Raw genomic sequence first — 19838 nt, forward strand, 5'->3', positions numbered from 1 at the left:
AATCTGTTTGTTCACCTCACTCTGGCCCAAACAACAGCAGTAGTTGTGGAAAGCAGGAGCAGAAGATGTCACGGCCTACTTGCTCAATGGCCCCCTGCTGCCTGTCAAGCGAGAGTTAGCAATGGTGAGGAGCAAGAGCAGCTGGTGACAATGGTGGCAAGAAAGCGGGGGCCCACTGAGTGTGTCTTGCCCAATGGTTCTCAAAAACCTGGAGCAGGCACTGTTTTTAACCCTCTTGTAGTTTCCAGTATTGGATGCCGTGCCCCATTGGAACATTTCTCCAAGGAGGAAGACTTAGAGGCCCCTATAGAGGATGATGCCCAGGGCCTGCGAGGGCCCAGGGCCCATGCCATATTCAAAACTGGAACATGCTTAAGTTCCAGCATTAAATTTCAGAATGTGACTCTTGGAAATTTAGTGAGAAATGAAAGGGGAAATGAGTGAAAACGCTCTGAAACCTCCACCACAAACAATCACCAAGAGCCTCACCACCATTTGGCATCTGTCTTTGGGTACCTGCATAAGCAGGCTGCTTATCAAGGTTCTAGCAGGAGGAGAGAGAGAGAGAGAGAGAGAGAAATCCTGGAAGCCGCCAACTGCAACTGACACAAATCAAAGAAACCAAGTCCAAATCTCCATACTTCCCCCCACCCCTCTGTTTGCTTATCAAGTTTCCAGCAGGGCTGGGACATGGTAGAGAACAGCCACCATATTAGCCAAACACAAGTGAGGGACCTTGCTGAAATACAATCGCAAATCTCTACATTCAATGGATTTGATCAACACGTTTCATATAACAGCAGCTTCCAAGTGCAGTATGCAGCTGGAACCTCCTGCGATGGCCGGTCTTTGTACTTTTGTTTATGGTAATGTCAAGAAGTTTTTTCTCTTAGATAAGAAAACACCATCTTAACTCGACTGAAATTACTTGGCTATTGGGCAGTATAGAAATGTAATGAAATAAATAAATACATAAATACTGCCCGTTTTGCCTTTGCCTAACTTCCTGTAAGCAGTGTTCCAAAAGCCATGGAAATGCAGATGTTCAATGGCTATATAAACTGGATAATTTCTTTCCTGAGAGCAATCCGTAGTTTCCTTTCACTTTTAAGTACTCTAAAGGAATGAGCCACTGAACTGGTAGACACTTTCGATTCAGAATTTCTGTTTTCCTGTTCATATCTCTGATCTCAAACGGAGCCCCTTTGCACCAAAGTACCACTGAGAAGCCATCAATGGTTCTTTAAGGTTTGACCTGTTACACATGTGATATGCTGAAATTGATCTATGAGACTTGGTGGTAGTGGGAGAGACATTGTTGTTGTTTTTGTACTGTCGTTTTTATGTTTCTGATGGTTTTTTAAAATTTTGTATACTTTTTAATGTTTACCATTTTTAACAGTTGTAAACCACCCAGAGAGCTTCAGCTGTGGAGCGGTATATAAATGTAATAAATAAATAAATAAATATCAGAAGTAACTGACAAATAGCATCCCTATTATTATTATTATTATTATTATTATTATTATTATTTATATAGCACCATCAATTATTATTATTATTATTATTATTTATTTATTTATTTATATAGCACTATCAATGTACATGGTGCTGTACAGATTATACACAGTAAATAGCAAGACCCCGCCGCATAGGCTTACAATCTAATAAAGTTGCAGTAAACAATAAGGAGGGGAGAGAATGCAAACAGGCACAGGGAAGTGTAACAGGCACCGGGTAGGGTGAAGCTAACAGTATAGAGTCAGAACAAACTCAATATTTAAAAGCTATAGGGAAAAGAAAAGTTTTTAGCTGAGTTTTAAAAGCTGTGATTGAGTTGGTAGTTCTCAAGTGTTCTGGAAGAGCGTTTCAGGCATAAGGGGCAGCAGAAGAAAAAGGACGAAGCCGAGTAAGGGAAGTGGAGGTCCTTGGGCAGGCGAGAAGCATGGCATCAGAGGAGCGGAGGGCACGAGCGGGGGAATAGTGTGAGATGAGAGAGGAGAGATAGGCAGGAGCTAGACCGTGAAAAGCTTTGAAGGTCAACAGGAGAAGTTTATAATGGATTCTGGAGTGAATTGGGAGCCAATGAAGAGATTTCAGAAGTGGAGTGACATGGTCAGAGCGGCAGGCCAAGAAGATGATCTTATCGGCAGAGTGGTGGACAGAGACCAGCGGACTGATGTGAGATGAAGGAAGGCCAGAGAGAAGAAGGTTGCAGTAGTCCAACCGAGAGATAACCAGTGCGTGAACGAGAGTCTTGGCAGAAGAGACAGACAAAAATGGTCGAATCCTGGCAGTATTATACAGGAAGAAACGACAGGATTTATACACAGTAAATAGCAAGACCCTGCCGCATAGGCTTACAATCTAATCCCTATGCACCATTGCTGCCTGGGCATCCAAGAGCAAGGATACAGGCAGTACTACTACTACTAGGCCATGTACCTGACTTCTCAGAGAAGGTGCAGTCGTATCCTTCTGAGATGTGTCCACCTCTTCCAGATCATGTGGGCTTCCTAACACCATCACTTCAATATTGGCTGGGTTCTTTCAGTTTACTCATCCTTATCCAGTTATCAGCACCTCCAGACCATGGTTAGGACATCAACTGCTGCACCAAGAACAGGTGTAAATGAAAAATAGAGCTCCCATCACCACCAAAAACTCTCCCATTGAAGCCATAAAATATTAAATAAAATAGGAGACATGTTGGCACTTTGTGGTACCCCACAGGGCCATTCCCATTGGGTAGAACAGAGTCTCAACACCATCTTCTAGAATCAACCAGAAAGTAAGGACTAGAACCACTATAACAGTATAATCTTATACATGTTTACTTGGAAGTAAGTCCAACAGTATTCAATAAGGCTTGCAATCTACAAGTGTATTTGGGATTGCAACTGAAGACAGAAAAACATTCAAGATGTCATGACTGATGATGCAGAATGTCCCTGCCATGTCCAGGTATACCAAGAGAGTCATCAGACCTGTCTTGTCTGAAGATTGTCCCTAGGACCACTAACTCCAATTCATTGAACATATCAAGCAACAATGAGAGCTTCAGTTATTAGGTGGTATAAAAATGTAATAAATAAATAAGTAAATTAATCTAAAACTATACTTGAAATAAGCCTTGATATAATGCAGTTCAAAACATTATGACTCAGCCTATTGATACAATCTCCCCCAAACTCCCTTGACCCAATCATAGAGCTGTGTTGACTGATATTCTGGAGCTTCAAGCAATGAAAGGTTGCGTCAACTACTAGACCACAAATGGTGGAAGGCTTGTGATGAGCACAACAAAATACAGATAAAAAAAAACAGTACAGGGCTTACTCTGTGGCAGTGCTGGTGGCAAAAAAATCTGACTTCACCACCACTACTACATCTGCAGATATTGGCCAGGAGAGCTTTTTCGAATGGTAAAGAACGTTTTGCATATAGCCTTAGGGGGTCACCAGATAGAGCTCTGTGTTACCTGCTTTGACCAGTTCATGTTGCATTTTGCAGATAAAATTGCTCACACTTGTACCAGATTGGATGCTATGATTCTGACAAAAGTTGGAGACTGGATATTAAAAACTGCCAGGACTGGGCTTACAGTTTGGACCTCAGAAATTATGGATTCTTCTTTAAAGGAAGGTGCAGTTTCTGCTGCCATTAAAAATGCAGTACTTGGTGGTGGGAGCTCTATAACAGCTCATCCGGACAATAACAGCTCATCCCGACAATTTCTAACTGTTAGAGATAAGAAAACACTTACTTTAGATGACTATTCAAAGTTGAATTTAACTTCCTTTTCAGACTGTTAGTTTGCAAAATTATTTCTAGCCCCCCTTCCTACCTCCCACAAAGGTGATGGGGGGAGACATCTTTGTTCATTGGGGATATTTAAATGTCATTTTTTTAGTCTGCACATTGAGTTTTGACAGAGCTACTGAAGGAAATGAACTGTGATGAGTGATTACGCTGTGATTAAATCAGCCACCTTGGGAAAGGTGCTGAGGCAGAGATATTTCACTAAAATAAGGAGGAACATGAGGATAGATTTCTGCCCAAAAGTAGATACAGTCTGAATTAGAAACTGATTTTTCAATGGGATTATAAATGTTTAAAACAGACAGCAGGTAACACAAGCTAATATATCATGTTGCCTAATGGAGTGACTAAAGTTTATTTATTTATTAACTGCATTTCTATGGCAGTTCACAAAAATTAAAACCATGAAGTACAATTCAAAGTCTAAAACAAACAACAGTATAAATACACAACATAAAAGTGCAATATAAAAGCACAACCAGGCCAAAACTGAGAACAATGCAGAGATGTATACAGATTTAAAATACAGACATAAAACAGCAAAGTTAAAAAACTAAGATGATAAACTGTTAAAATACTGGGAAAATGAAAAGGTGTTAAAAAGAGTATAGCGTAGGTGCCGGGCGAACCTCTCTAGGTTCCACAGCCGGGGTGTCACAGCAGAGAAGACTCTCCTCCTGACAGCCACCTCCCTCACTTCCTTTGGCAGGGGCTCACTGAGAAGAACCCCTGAGGATGATTTTAGGGTCCAGGCAGGTAGGAGGAGGTGTTTCTTCAGATAACCTGTCCTCAAGCTGTTTAGGGCTTTGGATGTTAATACCAGCACTTTGAATTGGGCCTGGATCTGGACTGGCAGCCAGTGAAGATGGAAAAGGACTGGCGTGATGTGGTCTCGTTGGCCAGTACCTGTTAACAAACGTGCTGCCCTGTTTTGATTATTTATAACAGGATGGGCAACAACTCCTATCATCCCTAACCAACATGGCTAATGGCAAGCAATGATGGGAATTGCAGTTCACCAATCAACAATATCTGGAGACTACAACTTGCTCACCCCGATTTATAACATCTACAAAAATATAGGACTCGGTCAAATATTTAATTTAAAAAAATACTCTGCTATTTAGGATTTCAGAATACAGAACGGGTGGGTGTTACACATTAGCCATGAAAACTAAACTTTAAAAACAAATAGCACTGCTCTTCTTCCTGTCCAATACTAACCTGAAAATGCATAAAAGCTGGGAAACCACCGAATGATTTGTGCCTAGAGGAAGGGGCGTGGTTGGTTGGTGAACCACAGAGAGCTGCACTCAGTGGAGACTGGTGGTTCTGATGTCAGTGAGGTGATGCCCCTTGCATAGAACTCCTTTAGAGTTCTGACTGGTTCTGACTGAAACCCAGAGCGGATTCACCATTCCACTGACATCAGAGCCATCAGTCCCAACTGGCCAGACTTTGACCCCTCCCCAACCTGAAGTTCCCCACCCCCGTGATAAAGTAAAAAAAATTGAGCCCAGCTATGAGTGATGGTTGGAAGAAAAGACTGGATCAACAAGTCAATAAAAGCCACATATTCCTTATGCAAAAACACATCGCTTGACTAGTGAGCCCTTAAGATCACTTTAGCTACATTTGATTTGTTTAGAAATTTGACACATTTAAAAAGCCTATACACTAGACTGTATTTGCCCGGTGAAATAGTCAGTCCTAATTAGTAGAAGAGAGGGAGCCAACCTAGGGTGAATATCCAGTGGAAACACTCTGCTTCCGCTGCACTCGTGGGAGCAACCGCTTGCGCAATACGGCTTTCACGCTTCTAAAAAGAAAGAGTGGAAATGAGCAGAAACACTCATTTCCGGATTGGGACAGGTCACCGGGGTGGGTGGGGATCTACACTACTGCTTTAAAGAGCTTTAAAGCACTTTGAAAACGTTTTGAAAACTGTATGTGGAATGTGTCCTGGGCCCCAACAGTTGTCAAAACTTTTATACAGTGCTTTAAAGCAGTAGTGTAGATGCTGCCTTAGAACTCCCTTATGTGACCTCCCCTGACCTGCCCCATTTTGGATTATTTTTAGAAGTGCAAAAACCCTGCTATGCAAATGGTCACTCCCGCAACCACAAATGGGCACAATAGGATATCATCCCTAATTTTATTTATTTATTTATTTATTGCATTTCTATACCGCCCAACACCCCTAGCATCCCATACTGGAACCTTTATGCCTAGTAGGCCAAGGGATGGGTCTCGATTTGAGCTTGCCCTGACCTTCCTCACTCTGTTCCAGCTCCCATCGCCACATCTAGAACTCAACATCTGAACTGGAGATCCTGTCTGCATGTATTTGAACATGGAGTTTTCCTGATGCTGTTATCCAAACCCCACTCCTAATCTCATTATACATAACATTGCCAGGAAAAGGGAGGCAAGAATTGACTAAGCAAGACCTGAAACATTCTCTACCCAGTACCTACTTCCCTGAGGTCAAGCTCATGTGCCTGCGCATGGATGCAGACATGCAGTCTTTTTCTTTACAGTCTGTTTGGCAAGTGTGAGGTGGCTCTGGGCATGCAACAAATTAATTTACTCTGTATACAGAAAGGGCTCCCATGTTCTGTGAAGGGATTTAGAAATCACAACACAGAGTAAGAGTACCTGGAAGTCTGAGCACATCCAAATCTATTTGTTGCTAATGGAACTTTCAATCATGAAAACAGAAGGGCCTTTTACAGCAGTTTATTGTTCATTAGTGCTGCTCTTCCACTTCTTTATCTTGGAAGAAATTTGTCTAAACTTGTGTATAGAACTTATGTGAACACCAAAGGTACCTTTGGGCCTGGTCAGTTGTGCTGTTCCCCAAAAACATCACAAACCAGCTTGTGTATAATCTCACCTAGAATTCTCAGTCCAGCCATTCTAAGCCACAAAGAAGCTCCTCTCAGGCCTTGCTTTCCTCTAGGAAACCACAGCTGTAGCAAAGGCCCCTGAAAGTCATAACAATGAAAAAAAATGAATAAAAATGGCTTCCTCTGTAGTGTCAGTATTCCAAAGTGAACAGCAGGAAGACTCCAGCCCATATTGAACGACGAAAAACCAAACAACCGCCAGACTGGGACGGAAATTATTTAACAAATGACTAAGTAATACCCGTATATTACACAATATTTACACATTGTGCATAATATAAGTTTCCGTGGCAAAAATACAAAGCTTTCACAACTGTAAGATGTTATGAAAATCATTATGATATACATACTTTGCATATTAAAGATTGAAATCTTATTAAGCTTTATATTACAATTACAATAATTACACAAATTATCAAAATATTTCCTCTCTTGATATTAAAATGGCATTCATAGATCTCTTTAAGAGGCATTATCTCTAAAAAATAACTTCCCCACAGGATAAACGAGCTCTAAGGTACTCAGTGTTGCTACAAAACTTGTATTTTGATTATTCCTTTTCGATAATTTTTACACATCTGACTGGTTTTTTTTTATTACTTTAAGGATTGTTCAGAAGTTATATAGGAAACAGGCAGATACCAGGAAACCTGACAAGACTATTCTTATAATATGCACAATTTATGTAATTACTATGAGACTGTCTTTTATTGTGTAATTGTAATATGAAGTTTAATAAGATTTTGATCTTTAATATACACAGTATGTGTCACAACACTATCCCAATGCTAGTCCTATTTGGAACAGACCCATTGAAATGAATGATACTTAAGTATCATTCATTTCAATGGGTCTACTCTAAATAGGACTAACATTGGATACAACCATTTGTCTCAAGATTTGATATACTGAGGAAGAAGTACCATACAGTTTAATAGAGAAAGTGCAATGGGATCATAATGGATTGGATGAGAAGTGCTCAGCTGAAGCTCAAACCAGACAGAACTGAAGTGGAGGGTGGTTCATCTGCCCATGTTAGTGGTGTTCACTTTGTGCTGGAAAGCAGGTGTGGGCCTCTAGATGTGGTTGGACAGCAACACTCATCATCCCTGCTGGCTAGGGCTAATGGGAGGTATACTCCAACGTCATTTGGATGGGCATAGGTTGCCCACCCCTGCCTTAAAGGAGCAAGTTTGCAACTTTGGAGGGGGTGCTTATAGATCCATCTTTGTCACTGGAGGCATGCAGTAACTTTTACAAACTGAGGTTTGTGCCCCAGCTGTGTCCCTGCCTGGACCGAGATAGCTTAGCATCAATTATCCATGCCTTTGAAGATTCTTCAGAAACTATAGTTGGTTAAAAAAATACAGCTCCAAGATTGCTAACTGCAACAGGCATTACTTTGGGTGCTTTGTTAACCTCACTGACTCCTGGTTCATTTTCAGGTTCAATTCAAAGCCCTTGTCTTGATCTTTAAAGGTCTTCACAGCTTGGGACTAAAACCGTGCCAATCTCCACTGAAAAAGGGGGGAAATGCAAGAGCAGTAAGTGCACCAAAGGGGCAGGGACATGGAATCGGATCAATAGATTTTTAAAAAACAAAACAAAACGTTTTGTGCTATTGCGCAGGAACACCTGACAACTGCTGGGTACATCGCGCTAAATTCACCCATGTTCTACAGCTCTGCCATGGTTTTTGCCAAATTTCCCCATTCTGTCAATGTCCTGGTCTATATAGTGTCAAAAACTGAGGATAGGGATGGGTGAACTCACCTGGGTCTGATTTGTCGGACGCTCGCCCCACTGCCACCAATGTACAAGCTTCTTTTGCATCTCGGCAAGCATCCAATGACATCACGAGCCCATCTGCCCACATCCAGAGCCTCCACTGTGCACAACACTGGAGGCTCCAAAAATTACATAATTTCCCCCATAAAGGCCCCATTTATGCAATGGGAGAAATGCGCAGTATCCAGAGCCTCCAATATTGCGCACAATGGAGGCTCCTGAAATTGCGCGTTTTCCCCATTTTCTAAATGGGGCCTTTACACCCGCCATTTATGCAAAGGGAAAAATTAAGTAATTTCCTGAGCTACTATTGTCAGATGAGGGCAGATGGCTGCTGGGTGCTCATCAGGCCATGCAGGCACATGATTGGGTCCAGGGGGTGGACACAGTAAAAGCAGTTTTAAATTATATATTGTTTTAACTTGGTTCATGGTTTAATTTGTTTTTAACTGTGTATATTTATTGTTTTATACTGTAGGCTTTTATCTGTACGCTGCTCTGAGATCTTAATGATATAGGGCGGGATATAAATGTTTTAAATAAATTAAATAAATAAATAGGGGAGTGCATCAGATTCTCGGATCCAGTCAGGCACCCACAACATCCTACTGATGAACAGCGCAGTAACTGCTACAATTACTGCAGCAACTGCTCTGAAAAGCAATTTCAAAAAGTGGGGGACGGCAATATCTCCCCTTTCTGGACTTGCTGAAGTCTCAGGGAAGTGTTGAATGGGAGGAAGACATTGACAAGTGTTGGTTCAATACTTGAAAGCAAAAGGATTACATTGCCAAGTGGGCGATATTGCCCCCCTTGCCCTTTGGTGCACTTACTGCTCCCATACATTTTTTCTCTTTTCAGTACTTCTTGACTAAGCAAATGGGTTCCTCCTGTCTTTTAGTATCTCCCCCACCAGTCCTTGTCTCCAGTCTCACCATGTGAACTTCATTGTACGTTACCTGTTTTATAGCTGCAAGATACAAAGATATTGACAAAGCATGACTAGACATATTGGACAGGCAAAAGTGTGCTCTTGAGCAGATCACCTAAAAATAGTAATGAAAAAGGTAGCAACTGAAAAGGGGGTGCGGGGTGAAGATACAAGATAGGTTCTGCTGTAAAGGCACCTGGGATATGTGCTGGAGCTGACTGGAGGACTGGGGGTGGAGAGAGGGAGAGAACGAGCCACTGCAAGCCTGTTGGGCGTAACGTGGGTTGTTCACTTAACAACCCACACACCTTGGCTTATTCGCAAGATGGCTTAGGATGACGTGCGAACCCATCCAGTGCCTTACACCCTATACAGCTTCTCCTCTGACAGATTCAAAGGCATCACTTGGCCAACAGCTGGTCGATGACTTCACCCTTGCCTTTTATATGTAGGCAGTGCAGCAGCAGGGTTTGGTGGGAGAGCCACACCACATTCTACCAAGGTAGCTCTTAAAGTAATAGGCCCCCTCTCCTGTTCAGAAGATGGCAACACTAAGCGAGATCAAGCACCCTTATACCATCTCCGATGGAAAGCTCTTCTTCTGTTTGCAAATCACCATTTTCTTGCAACAGCCAAGACGACACTTAATCAGCTGAACCACATTTCCAAGGCAGTGGAAGTCCTTATTCATTATAGAGGTGCTAAACACAGTAATCAAGGCACACCTGTAGCGACTTGTACCACTCAGCCTTTCCTAATGAGCATCAACAGCCTCTTCTTGCCTGTGCTTTACAACAAAGAGGCAGCTTTAATGTGGCTCCTGCTTGTATGAAGTGGAACTCTCGTTCCGAGACATATATGGCACACTAATACAGAACATGCCCCTAGTCACGTCGCTAATCCTAATCCAAAATGAAGCTGCTTCTCCATTCTCATATTCCATGTGGCTGTGGTGTGTGTGTGTGTATACCACAAACCTCTCTCCCACTGTGATACTGACTGGATGAGAGAAAGCCATGCAATTGTGGTATTCATGTGTACACCACAGGCACATGAAACAGCACCACAGAGAAGCAGTTACCACCCGAATCTGTGTAGTACCTAAGCCTAAAATAACAGGAGATACCATGGCACCTTAAAGACCAAAAACATGCATTGTGGTATGAATTCTCGCAGGTGGCATGGTGGTAATCACACATGGAGCATTAAGCGGAGTGGATTCAACCAAGTTGTGATTTTGAAATCAGGATACCAGTAGGCAATAGTTAAATACAGCTAATACTGTTAAATACAGTTAAATACTGCCTAATCTTCTGCAGGGAATGTCCTAGGTAGTTCCTCACTAGCACAAGGCCAAGGTGGGGTTTTTTAGGCACTTGAGGACTGTAGCCACTGTGGTTTAGTGGTAAAGTATTGAACTGGGACTTGGGGAAACCTGGGTTCTAGTCCCCACTCAGCCATGAAGTCCACTGGGTGACTTTAGGCTAGTCACAGACTCTCAGCCTAACCTACCTCACAGGGTTGTTGCGATGATAAAATGGAGAGGTTGAACATATAAGCCAACCTGGGTTCCTTGCAAGAGGAGAACAGGCAAGATATATATAATCCCCACTCAGCCATGGAAGCTCACTGGGTGACTTTGGGCCAATCACAAACTCTTAGCCCAACCTACCTCACAGGGTTGTTGTGAGGATAAAATGGAGAGGAGGAGGATTATGTATGCCGCCTTGGGTTCCTTGAACAAAAAAAGGCGGGATATAAATGTAATAAATAAATGTAATAATAAAATAAACAAATAAATAAATCCTCAAGGGCCAAACTAGACATGATGCTACACCCATCACTTGAAGTTGTGTGCTTTTTTGTTGTTAATAGCTAGGGTGACCATATGAAAAGGAGGACAGGTATCTTTAACAGTTGTATTGAAAAGGGAATTTCAGCAGGTGTCATTTGTATATATGGAGAACCTGGTGAAATTTCCTATTCATCACACCATTAAAGCTGCAGGTGCCTTGCCCTCTTTTAAATCTGGTCACTCTAGTATAGCTCCTGCAGCTTCCTACAACAGTGGGAAGAAAAGGGTTAAACTCCCCTCCTCCACCCACCATGATCCCATTGAAAATTACCACGAAGGTATCTACCAAGAATAAGAGCTAAAAACAAGAATACAACTTCAAGTGATGAATTGAGTGTCACATGCAGTTTGACTCCAAGGCATATTTCTTGAGGCCTACAAAAGACTGTTAAAATCTTGAGATTCTTAACATCCTGTTTAAAAATAATAATAATCCCTCCTTCCTAATTTTAGGGAGAATCTGTTAACAAATGGAGAGCATTCTGCATTTGAAAGGCTCAGTAACCAGAAAGCAAATGTAAAAAAATAAAATAATAATAATCTTTTTTAGGATTGGAAAGATTGGAAATCTTTCAGGTTTCCAATCTTGACGCTCATTTTTGAGTTGGGTCATGGGTTGCTTTTTCAAAAACATTTTGGGCCAACAGTGCCAAGCCTGAAAGACTCAGCTGGTGAGAAGGAAGTCGCCTGCCACCAATGGCGAGGCATCTGCTACATTCATGCAAATTACCTGGAAACAGAATACACAACTTGGGGGCAACCCTCTGGCTCATTAGACTCTTGCAACATGGCTGGCAGCACTGAAAAAGTGGATTGCTCCTGAACTTGTTTGTTCCTCCAGCCAAGAACAACAAGCAGGCCCCTATCAGTACAAGTGATGCTTTAGCATCTACTGACCTCCGCTGGAGCAAAAGCAGGCAATGACACAGAGGTTCTATATCCCATTAAGACGCCTGTAATGCGTTTAATTTAACAAAATCCACCAGCTGCCCTGCCCTGTGTTTTCTTAGCAATATTCAGTTGGGGATCCTTTACCCCCAAACAGCCCATTTCTAGGCACAAATCTGAGAGCTATAGAGGCAACAGGGCAGGTGCCTCCCAGGATAACCACATTTGAGTGCAGACACCTGCCAGGTGCAATATAAAAGGCAACAGACAGTTAGAGCATGTGACAAGATTTCTCTTGGGATCAAAATACAACGCAAGTTTCATTGCCCTTCTCTGTACACCAGCGCAAATCAGGGCTAACATCACTGATGCTAAAATACAAAAAGCCAAAACGGATGTGATAAGTCAGTGGTTCCTAATTAGCTAAGTACTGCAAACTCCTTGTTTTTCAAATGCCAAGCCATGGACCTCCTACTTTTGAAAATTTTGTTATCTCTATGGTACGAAGCAATTTTTTGGAGAAAATAAGGGGTAGCCCCTAAAAAGCAAATGATTTTAGGTATACTAAAAAACAGACCATAAAATTTGTGATATTACCATGCAAAAATGCCAATGATTTAGTTAGGAATATAAAGACGAATTTAATTTTACTAACGTCTAGTTTACAATTGAACAAATTATGACATGTCTAGCAGTTACTAAACCTAAATGTGATGGGAGAAATCATGCCTCTTTTTGTCCTGAACAATCCCTTCTACATCAGGTTCAATATTTCCTACTTTTAATCTCAAATCTGGATCAACATTGAGCCAATTTCTATGCTTGTTCTTCATATAAAAAGGTGTCGAAAATGTTTGTTCACAAAGATATGTGGAACAAAAGGAAACTAGATGTTTCAAAGCTTTTTCACCTAACTTCTTATAATCAGGCAAAACCTTCACCCAGAACTGGTCCAGTCTATGTTCTTTGAAAAATGGTTTCAGTGAACCATCACAAGCAGTGCATCTTGCTCTTCCGCATATAGAGTTGTCACCACATTCAAAAGGATTCCTTCTCCATGAGTTTTCAGGATTAGGTGCAGGGAACTAATCTCTGAAGCTAGTCGCTAAATCATGCAGGTGCTTTCGCGCATGACGTCACCATCGAAGCAAACGGCGTGTGGGAGACGGCGTACTTTCTTTTATTAAAATACAGACCTTGCAGAGCTAATAGGTGAATGGTGCCACGGACCCCCTGGGTGGACCACCAATTGGGAACCACTGTCATAAGTCATGGGGGGATGTCTCTGATTGTGAGCAGACCAGAGGCACTCAGAGGGGCATTTAACCCTTTCCTTGAGCTGTTTCTCCAAATTAAAGTGCCTCTTCCCCCACCCACCCCGTTATTGGAAAGGGGAAATACTACATGCTTATATGGATTTGAAAAAGCCTCGTGTGGCACAGAGCAGTAAAGCAGCAGTTTCTGCAGCCAAAACTCTCCCCACAGCCTGAGTTTGATCCCAGAGGAAGCTGGTTTCAGGCAGCTGGCTCGGGTTGACTCAACCTTCCATCCTCCCGAGGTCAGTTAAAATTTCCCCCAGTTAGCTGGGGGAAAGGTAATAACAGCCGGGGAAGGCAACGGCAAACCACCCCGCTATAAGGCCTGCCAAGAAAACGTCAACGAAAGCTGGCATCCCTCCAAGAGTCAGTAACAACTCAGTGCTTGCACGAGAGGTTCCTTTCCTTCCTATATGGATTTGACACATGGATTTGTATCTCATATCAACCATGGTTACAGTTGTGAGTTTTTTGTGCCTTCGTTAGTTGTCACTGTCTCTAAATTATGACCTCACTAGTCGTGAGTGTTGCTAAAATGAGAGTCAAATGAGAGTCAGGCACAGCCGTCTTTGCTTCCTCCTAATCCCAGAGGAATAGATACTGGCAGGAATTTCACTATTGAAGAAAAGGAAAAACATGTTTATGTGGACATTATTAAGAACATAAGGTGAGCCATGATGCATCATACCAAAGGTCCAGCTAGTCCAGCATACTGTTCACAAAGTGGCCAACCAGCTGTCAACCAGGAACCTACAACAGGACACAGGTGCAACAGCACCCTCCCACCCATATTCCCCAAACACTGGTGTACACAGGCTTACTACCTGTGTTCCTGGAAGTAGCACACAGCCATCAGGACTAATAGCCATTGATAGCCTTCTTCTCCAGGACTTTATCCAACCCCGTTTGAAAGCCATCCAAATTGGTGGCCATCACTATATCTTGTGGTAGAGAATTCCATAGTTTAACTATTCATTAAATGAAAAAATTCAGTGGCAAACCACTAGCATTAAAGAAAAGAAAAAGATCACAAGGTTAGAGATCATTACCTAGGACCTAGGTAGTAGGACAGATTGAGGAATTAAGACCTGATTTCCCCAGAATGAGTTAAGTCATACACAGTTCCCCACACTCAATCTTTTCACATACTTTCCTAATCTATAATAATAAAGGAGGATGTGCCTCCGTCCGCCTGCACCATAGTGCCAAGACTGTGAAATCAGGATCACTGAAATTTGGCACGCTTACTAGAGGTGTGTATCTTGGGGTTATTTAGTTTTTAAATGCATGAATTAATTTAAATGAATTAAAATACGTCTGTGTGGTTGAGGCCTGCAATAACATCTCCAGCCACTAGAGGCACACTTCTCTAACCAGCACATAGCTTTGCAGTCCATACAGCTTGAAGCCAGGGGAGATAAGTAGGCCGAGGGATGCAGTTATACACCTCCCTGCTGCCCTCAGGGAATGGAGTAGATAGACCCTTCACTCAGAGGGCTATGCCTAGGGGTGCCTCCATTCAGATGAGACGGGCATAATGTGTCTAACTCTGACAGCTCAGTAAGTTTGCTTAAAGGCTTTTCTGTATCAAACTAAGGGCTATTCCAGTCCATTTATTAGTTTTATATATTACAAAAAATCACAGATGATGAACCAAGGACCTTTGGGCACTTTTTTTAATGCCTCAGTTATTTTCCTGCTTTGTTTGGTCTATACTTATCTTCAGCTGGACTCGTGTTTATTATAAGTATTTTACAAACGAGAAAATACAAACCGACGAAAGAAAATTTAACAATGATTTGGTTTCCCAATATGTATTCCCATTCAAAGGGAGCGTGGGTGGAATAAAACCTTTTCAGATCCAGCTCACCCAGAGTGAAATTGGCTGCATAACATTAGAAATGCAGAGAAATTAGGGCTGATTTGAGTACCACCAAATCCAGTTCATTTCCTTTGGTTTGTAAAAACAAGGCAGCAACAGGTTTCCTCTCTAAGAACATCCTTTAGAGATAAGAAACCCCTCACAACAGGAAGCTCTTGCCAGTTGAGGAGGCTTTTGCTGTCAGACCAAACATTCTTCACTTTACATTACAAATACATAATAAAAACCCACCATCTGGCTCAATGAATACGAACTACATTAAAATATACAACGTTCTGTCCCAAGCAGTGCACGGTTAGCACTGTAAAATATCACACGTAGAACAAGAAAATATTGCAGTGAGGAATACTCCTGTTTCGGGTCCCACGCTGCCAGCCATGCCCTTTTCCAGGACTCCATTTCATTCACTCTCCCTCTTCTCTCTTCCAATTTCTTGTGTCTAGCAGTCAGCTTTCTGTGGCCACTGAACATGCTCAATCCTCATTAGGCTGTTTTAGGGGATTCTCCACTCCACCACCACCCCTGGGTTTTTTTTGTCCTAAATGGGGTTTTTTGGTGGTGTGTGTGTGTGTGGGGGGGGTGTTTTGCAAACTTTCTGGTGCCTCCATGCCTGTTGATAACTCTTGTGCTTTGGTGGTGGTGCCCTTTAGGGACATCAGGATCCACTCTTAGAGAATGTGTTCACTACTTGTTATGCAGAATTGTCTTAAGAGGCCCAGGTTTTCTGATGCCAAGGCCCTGATTCTGTGGGAAGCTAAATCCCTGCTGCATGGCATGAGTTTGCCCAAAGCTTTGACAGTATGTTTAGCCCTGCCAACTAGTCTCATAGAAAAATAAACACATGGGTTTTATTTATTTGCTAGATTTCTATCCCGCCTTCCTCCCAAGGAGCCCTAGGCAGCATACGTAATCTCCTCCTTTACATTTTACTCTTACAGCAACCCTGTGAAGTAGGTTAGACTGAGATGCAGTGACAGGCCCAAAGTCATCCTATGAGCTTCATGGCCGAGTCTGACTAGAACCTGGGTTTACACCACACTGACTCTCTGGACTGCATCTAGATTTAGGTGGAACTGGATCTACCTGGCCCCTCCTGTGGTGCAGTGTGGAAGATGTCCTAAAAATCTGGTGAAGGCAATTTTCTTTCTGTAAATTCTTGTATTTATTTTTTATTTACTGCATTTCTTTACCTCCCAATAGCTAAAGCTCTCTGGGCTGTTCGCAAAAATTAAAACTATAAAAATACAACTTAAATATAAAATTTAAAACACAATATAAAATTGCAACAGGAATAAAATCGAGCAGCAATGCAGAGATTCAAAATACAGATTTAAAAGAGCAAGTTAAAAGACTAGGATGGTAAAATGTTAAAATACTAGGAAAATAAAAAGGTCTTCAACTGGCGTCCAAAAGATTATAACGTAGGGGCCAGGCGAACCTCTCTGGGGAGCTCGTTCCACAGCCAGGGTGCCAAAACAGAAAAGGCCCTCCTCCTAGTAGCCACCCACTTCACTTCCTTTGACAGGGGCTCAATGGAAGGCAGATCCAGAATCCAACCCACCAGAAATATCTGGCCAATTTCCAAGCAAACTCAATAAAACAGGATTTTGTGTGGGATCAATGGCAAAGAAGATACAGACATACACATGCATGTCACCTTCTCAAACTGACTTCCAGGCAACACCTTTCTCTGCACTGCTGGCTCTTTAAAATTTGTAACAATTTTAAATTTTAAATTTTTTGATATTTTTATTGTTGTATTGTTTTTGGTTATTTTATTGTTTGGGACAAATTCACTACCGCAAGATGTAGTTATGGCCACCAATTTGGATGGCTTAAAAAGAGGGTTTGATAAATTCCTGGAGCTATCAATGGCTATTAGCCCTGCCAGCTATATGCTACCTCCAGTAGCAGAGGCAGTAAGCCTGTGTACATAGGGTGACCATATTTGGGAAACCAAAAAAGAGGACACCTAGTGTGTGGGGGGGGAAGCAGCTTTCTGAGTCCTGCAGAAAGTACGTTATTCCCCCGCCACCTTAAAAGAACCCGACTGGAGTGGAGGAGGGGAAAGGATTTCATTCTGCACCACCACCATCCACTCCAATTGGGGCCTTTTCTATAATGTCCACGAATGACCCACTTCCCCTTTAAGACCTCAATTGGAGCTCAGGGTGGGGGAATGATGTGCCTCAAGAAAGCATGTCATTCCCTCCTGCCATGCTAATGGCAGCCTTAAAGGGGAAGGTGTGTCATTCCAGGACATTATTGAAAATTATAGAAAATCCCCCCTGTCACCATGGAAAGAACAAAAACCAGGACAAATCCGGGGAAATCCTGACAGTTGGTCACCCTATGTGTACACCATTTGTTGGGGAATATGGGTGGGAGGGTTCTATTGCACTCGTGTCCTGTGTGTGGGTTCCTGGTCAACAGCTTGTTGACCACTGTGTGAACAGTATGCTGGACTGTTTCATACCTTGGTCTGATCCAGCATGGCTCTTATGTTTTAGGCCCCTTCCAACTCTACTATTCTATGATTCTGTGTTCTTATTTTTTATGAGAGCAAAGCACTCTATGGGCATCTTCCAGTTTGGAGGTACATAAATTAAATATATAAATAAATCACCTGGGAGGACAAGAGGGTGTTTGCCTGGTGGCCAAAAGAAAACCAGGTAGGTGCCAGGAGACTCTCTCTTGGGAGAGAATTCCACAGCCAGGCTGCAACTACTGAGAGAGCAATCCACTTTCTCCAGTTGGCAAATGCTTCACTTCTGATGGCACATAGAAAAGAATTTTCCATAATTACCTCAATACACAGGCTGATTTGGCTAATCATATCAGATTAAGGTTATTATTACAATTAGGGTGCAATCCTATGCATGCTTAAACAGACAAAAGTCCTACAATTCCCCAGCTGGCCAAATTATCTGGATGAGCACCAGTTTGAGGAAATCTGTGAGTCTGATAAAACACCTCTGAAATTCAAAGCGCTTTTCTACAGAGCCTTTTAATCTGCACCTCTACTAAGGTTTCTGCTCCTGGATTCTTTGCAGGATTAAGATGGGCTCCTTTAAACATGTTCTTTTCCCGGGGTTTTCTTTCTCCGCCTTTCTATGTTTCATTACGTGGCACTGTTGTATAGTGGAATTGCACAAATACACACAAGTCTCATTCTGCCATTTCTAAATAATAGCACACTTTCTTCTCTTTTTAAAAAAAGTCAGGGGGCTGTAAAGAGCGGGAAAGGCCCTGGAGGATGGCAACAAAAGCCTTCTGTAGAAATGCTCAAAAACTTAGATTTGTAATACTTAACCATCAATTTACAGTACTCTCATACATCATTCAAAATGTTCAAAATATTTGCATATATTACTTGGTAATGCTTAAAACACCCTTGTGAGGTAGGTCAGATTGTCTGGATATGAGAGGTTAAGTTTGGCTGAACTGTAGCTTGCTTGCCTAAAAGCCAGTTACTGAATTAATGGTACTGGCATGTTTGAATTCAGAACTTCCAGCCCACACTCAAGTTATACCAGCAATGAATGTGTCTTGCTATCACACACAGGGGTGTTGCTAGGTCTGAATGGCCCTGAATATATTTCCCATGGCATGGTTGCCAATGGAAAGATTTTTTTCCTCAGCTTAATTGCCATGTAGGGGGCAAGTTTCAAGGCAAATAGCAGCAGGGGACAGAAGGCTTAACCCTCACTCTGCATGGCAATAAAAAAAAGAAAATGTTTCCATTGTTGGGACATTTCCCCTAAAGTTAGGACTTCCCAATGGGAGGCTTTTCCTAAGGTTAGCTGCCATACCAAGAGGAAGGCAGCTGATTTCCAGATGATCATAACAGGGGAAGGAAGACTTAACTAGGGTGACCATATAAAAAGGACAGAGCACCTGTATAGAAAAGGGAATTTCAGCAGGTCTCATTTGCATACATGCAATACCTGGTGAAATTCCCTCTTCATCAACAGTTAAAGCTGCAGGAGCCCTACTCTCTTTTGCATCTGGTCACTCTAGCTAGGGCAGGGATACCGCAGCTTTAAAAGTTGTGATGAAGAAGGGATTTCACCAGCTGCTGCATGCATACAAATGACACCTGCTGAAATTCCCTTTTCTATTCAACTGTTAAAGATACAGGAGCCCAGTCCCCCTTTCCATACGGTCACCCTAAATGCTTAACCCTTCCCTGTGCACCGTAGCACCCCAACAATCTTCCTCCTCTTGGCAAAAAGAAAAATGTCCATTGATGCAAATTGAAAAGATTGGGTCCCCGAATCTTTTAAGTGCCCAGGAACACTGGATCATACCTTTGCTTTTACGAAGTCTTTGAGCAAAATGGGTGCTCAGGGGATTCTGCAGCCTCACACACACAAGATTCCTGTGGCAATTTTTTTTCCTGACTCAAGACAATAAAGCTATTTCTCAGAGCTCTTTGCTCTTTTCG

The sequence above is a fragment of the Elgaria multicarinata genome, chromosome 2, assembly GCF_023053635.1.
Source record: "Elgaria multicarinata webbii isolate HBS135686 ecotype San Diego chromosome 2, rElgMul1.1.pri, whole genome shotgun sequence".
Classification (NCBI taxonomy): domain Eukaryota; kingdom Metazoa; phylum Chordata; class Lepidosauria; order Squamata; family Anguidae; genus Elgaria; species Elgaria multicarinata.